General features: G+C 38.5%; 1 long non-coding RNA gene across 1 annotated transcript; it reads left to right on the forward strand.

The window, feature by feature from the left end:
- Positions 1-531: 531 nt before the first annotated feature.
- On the forward strand, positions 532-5,182 carry LOC144310170 (uncharacterized). Its single transcript, XR_013375859.1, has 2 exons — positions 532-2,549; positions 4,980-5,182. It is a non-coding gene; the product is annotated as an uncharacterized LOC144310170 (long non-coding RNA).
- Positions 5,183-5,514: the final 332 nt, after the last annotated feature.

Raw genomic sequence — 5,514 nt, forward strand, 5'->3', positions numbered from 1 at the left:
GAGAAAGGGAGACAACGTAAAGACTGCTAACTCTGGGAAACGAACTAAGGGTGGTAGAAGGGGAGGAGGGCGGGGGGTGGGAGTGATTGGGTGATGGGCACTGGGGGTTATTCTGTATTTTTGTAAATTGAACACCAATAAAAAAATGAAATATATTTTTCTATCTAGCATCTCGCCAAGAAAACTTGTAGGAAATGAAAAATGTAAATAATGGCACCAATAATGAATGACTCACTCTATCAACTATCCTCTTAAAGACTCATCATATTGTGAATTTATTTACAAGTTTATATTTGGTACCCAGAGTAACAATGTTATATACAATCTTTTCTTTTTCATACAAACCATTTTTAGTCCACCAGTATGAAGGAAAGGGATTTATAGGTTTGTTTTGCTTAATTCATCATTTTTCAATTCTGTAAAATTTTACTCAACTCCTGAAACAAGAGTTCATAGCAGAGATACGTATTTATCTTTCAATTATCACAAACAAGTAACCCCTCTTGGGTATATCTCTAGGTATGATATTTCTATACAGTTTTTTAAAGATTTATCTATTTTAGAGAGAGAATGAGCAGGAGACAGAGAATCTCAAGCAGACTCTACACTTAGTACAGAGCCCAATGTGAGGCTTGATCCCAAGACCCTGAGATCAGGACTTGAGCTAAAACCAAGACTTGGATGCTTAACCAGCTGTGCCAGCCAGGCGACACCTCTACACAGTCTTTAAAGATGTGTCTTAACATACTAAAATCTGGGCACCTGGGTGGCTCAGGGGTTCAGCATCTGCCTTTGGCTCAGGGCATGACCCCAGGGTAACGGGATCGAGTCCCACATTGGGCTCCCTACATGGAGCCTGCTTCTCCCTCTGCCTGTGTCTCTGCCTGTCTGTCTGGGTCTCTCATGAATAAATAAATAAGATCTTTCTTAAAAATATGAAAATCTTTAAGATTATAAATGTACAGATTATAAATGTATAAATGTATATTCAAATGTACATATGAATACTATGATTATTAAAGTTATTTTTAATCTTTGTTTGAAAAATTTCTAGAACTCGAAATATGCCTTTCAGACATTTTCACATTTAGAGACTATGTCATTTTCCTGTGACGGGCTGTATTGTTGGTTTGCAACCTTGAGGGCTCCCCAGGTGAAATCTGAATGTGGCCCCCACACACAGGGGGCTTGGAGATCCCAGAGAAAGCAACAGAGGATTCCAGATTGGCAGGTGGCTGTTTTAATAAACAAGGGAATATGAGGCTTATCCTAAGTGGCCCCAAGACAAGGAGATTCTCACACCCACCCACGCACTGGGACTTAACAGTTTAGGGGTTCCTGGGTGGCTCAGTCCGTGAAGCATTAGACTCCTGATTTCACGTCAGGTCATGATCTCAGGGTTGTGAGATCGAGCCCCACATCAGGCTCTGTGCATATTTAAAAAAAGTTTATACAGAGGACTTAACTTGGTTTAGTTATTTGCTCTCAACAACATCTTAATTGTCTCAAGAACACCTCACTCTCATCAGACTGCATCCCCAAAAGGGCTGCCGGCATGAGAATAGTAGTTTGCAGGCACATTTCAAGGACAGGGGAGGGTTTAAGGAGCTTCTTCTCAAGATCTTTGACCTAACATCTGCAAAGATCCTTTCTTCCAAATAAGGTGACAGACGTGTCCTGTTTCCAGAAATATGACGTGGGCATACCTTCAGGGGGAACACCATTTGACACTCCACAGAAACTACACATTATTATTACATAAAAACTGTGCTCCTGTCTCGGGTAAGAGAAATATTGGCCCCTGAAAGATGCCCACATTGTAACCCTTGGAACATATCATATTGCCATGCAAACAGGCTTCTGCAGAAGTGATTCAGTTAAGGATTCTGAGATGGGAAGATTGTCCCGGATTTTCCAGGAAACCCAATATGATCAGAAGAACCAGTGTAAGAGGGAAGCAGGAAGGTCAGAGTGAAGGAGGATGTGGCTACACGGCTGAGGACAGGGGGGCAGGTGCACACACCAAGGACGGAGGGCAGCCTCCGGAACCAGGAAAAGGCAAGGGACAGAATCTTCCCTACAGCATCCGGATAAAACACAGTCCTTGATTTTAACCTTACAAAACCATTTCAGACTTTTTCTTCTAGACATGCAACTAATACATCTGTATTGTTTTATACCACTAAGTTCCAGGTAATTTGTTACAGAGCATTGGAAATGACACAGGATGCAATGTCTTTCACGGCATATTAACAGTTGTGTGTTTAAGGACAGTCTGACTACCATGGTTTTAATTCACTGCTAGGGCTGCCTGATTTGAGAAAAGGGAAGTCAATTCTATTCTATTTCTACTCAAGGAATTATTTTATGTTAGTTGGGATGTTAACAGAATGTTAACCTGATGTTAACAAAATCAAGAATTTGAATTCTGTTTTGTTTTGTTTTTCCTTAGCTTCGAGATAAGACCTGCCATTGACCCTACAAGAGGATTCCTAACAGATGTTTTACGGGGTCACTCTCAGGAGTCCATGCTCTCTCAATATAGCCAGGTTTAAAATTCTTATCCCTGTTTAAAACTGTGAGATAAGTAGTTACACTTACCCAAAAATCATCCAAATCGTTAGATAGCTAAATTTAAAAACAATCTATTATCTACTTCAAAATAAGATCTATTAACATAAAAAAAGTCAAGACCCCAGGGCATGCTACCTTTGTATACCTGGCCTTATAACTTTGATGGCTTGTAGACTTTGGATTTAAATTTCCCTAAAGCAAGAAACCAAGATATTTGGTGGAGAGAAGAGGTGGCAAGAAGTGTAGATATTAATGACCTGGTCTCTCAATTTAATTTTTGTTTGCTGTTATTTTTCTATTCCTATGTTATTTGAAAAGCATGAAAGTTAAATCCGAGTTGATATTCATTTTATAGCTTTTTTACATACATGCCACGTTAAAATTTTGTTTTATGTCTCACAAACTTTAATTTCCATTTTAAAGTTAAAAATCGGTCTCGAAGGTTATCAAAGTATGCAAAAGTATTCAAAAATTATATTTACTGTTATTAGAACATTTCATGTTGTTGCATATATTCTTTTAGCTGTTTGATATCATCCACTTGGCCTCATTATAATAAATGAGAGAAGATAGCTATGGAGCAAGTCTACCTTGTAACTTGGATGATTTCCCCACTTCATTTAATTGACTTTTCCCTACTGCTTTGCTCAGCATCATTTAATACCTTATGCCTAATTCTATTTAGAGTTTACAAATCCATAAAGTGAAAGATTGACTCCAACACTGTTACGACTTTCTAGTTGTGAACAGAACATAAGGTAATATTTTAATAGGCACTTGTTGCCTCAAATATACTTCTATAAATGTATAATGTTTAATTCTTAGGTACTGATTTTAATTTTTCTCAATATCATATAATAAAGCCTAGAGGAAAAGTGCAAAGGCCGTCAAGTCTATCACTTAATCTGCAAGAGCTAACAATACATACATTGAAACTATCTTGTTTCAAGACTTAATACCCATTAATATTTCAAAAGGTACTACAGATTTAGAAATTTTTAAAATTTGAAAATGTCCGATTTCTAAATTTGGTACACACTGAAGGAAAAAAAATTCATCCCTGTTCTTGCCATTTTTTTTTCATAGAATGTGCACAGATCAAAAAGAATAGGTTGGGATTTTCCCTCAGTGGAAGGCAATAATTTTCAACCAGTTTCAATCATGAGAAGTTGTAATCTTCATCATCTTTCAGGAGCTTCACTGGAGAGAGGTCATTTGTCTTAGCCACTTAATGTTTACCAAGATACTATGTGAGTCATGTCATTGAAAACTGACCAGAAATTCACAGCAATTCAAAAGCCAGGCACACAGGCAATATTTCACAACTTTTTCTCCAACCTAGGCACGTCAAAGTATTTGTTTTCCTATATAAAATGTGTGCATGCATGCGTGTGAAATTAAGTCAGGCTGTTTTAATCCACCAGAGACTCCAACGACAATTTTAATGGTATTCTGATGAATAAATACTTGCCAAGGGAATGACTATATGAAAAGAAAATCATTTTCCAGTGTGCAAAATGCTGGTCTAGTTGTCATCCCACTTCCGAATTTATCTATCAATAAGCAAAAAAGAGCAACCATATTTTTTCAATGTCCTATCAGAATAAGTAATTTTTAAATGTGAATTTTTAAAAATTCTCCTGAAGCAACAAACAATATGGATCAAACAGACTTTGTGACCCTCCAGCTACTGTCCAATATTTTTCCCTGTAAATCACTGGTTCTCAAAATGTGGACCACAAAACTAACAGCACCAGCATCAGGTGGAATATTGTTAGATGAGCAAATCTTTTTTTTTTAGACTTTTTATAGGCAGAGAGAGAGAGAGGGAGAGAGTCAGAGACACAGTCAGAGGGATAAGCATGCTCCATGCCGGGAGCCTGACCCGGACTCGATCCCAGGACTCCAGGATGGCGCCCTGGGCCAAAGGCAGGTGCCAAACCGCTGAGCCACCCAGGAATCCCCTAGAAGAGCAAATCTTAAACACACTCCAGGGAGTTCAGAAACTGAGGTAGTAGGGCCCAGGAATTTTCAAGGCCCCCATGAGATTGTCATGCAAACTGAAGTTTCAGAACCCTTGTTCTACGACCAACTCTGACTAGAAGTGTGCGTGCATGTACTCTAAACATTCAGAATCGCAACCTTGCAAACAGTGCACACTCATTTGCGGTATGGGTTCCCAAACTACCATTTAATAATGGAAAATACCACTGTAAAGTCAGCAGTGTAGAAATTTCAAGTAAACAAAGAATTATGCGATGTGGAAGTGCATGTATCGATGGGCCAACCACGTCTTCATGTTCGGCAGAACCGGGCTGGCAAGCTGTCACGGAGGGAGGCATCCATCAACTCCGTGTGTTCATAGAAGTAAACATTTTTCCTAAGACTTATTTTTTTTGTTGTAGAGAGAGAGCGAGCATGAGCAGGAGGGCCAGAGGGAGAGCGAGAGAGAATTTCAAGCACACCCCTACCTGAACATGAAGTGACGGGGGCGGATCTCAGGACCATGAGATCACTACCTGAGCCAAGACCAAGAGCTGGATGCTTAACTGGCTACACCACCCAGGCGCCCCAAAATTAAACACTTTAAACAATAGTAAATTGTCAACAGAGTACAAATCATGTTATATATTGTTTTCACATTTAACGGTAAATCTGCATTTAAAAATTAGAAGTATTCCATTATGTTGTATCAGAGGCCTCAAAACTTTTCTGAGGTACCTATATTTGGGGACACTTATATGAATGCAATGAGCAATAGTAATTCATTTTATACCTAACTAATTTAGAGGTAGCAATTTTTAAATATTCTCTCCTTATTCTACAGTCACATTTCCATGTGAGTAGGTGTTGAGTGATGAAAATATTCAACGGATTCAACTTTTATAGATTGTTTTTACTCTTTTGCTAATTTTTGGGAACAAAAGCATAAAACTTTAC

The sequence above is a fragment of the Canis aureus genome, unplaced genomic scaffold, assembly GCF_053574225.1.
Source record: "Canis aureus isolate CA01 unplaced genomic scaffold, VMU_Caureus_v.1.0 ptg000486l_RagTag, whole genome shotgun sequence".
NCBI lineage: Eukaryota > Metazoa > Chordata > Mammalia > Carnivora > Canidae > Canis > Canis aureus.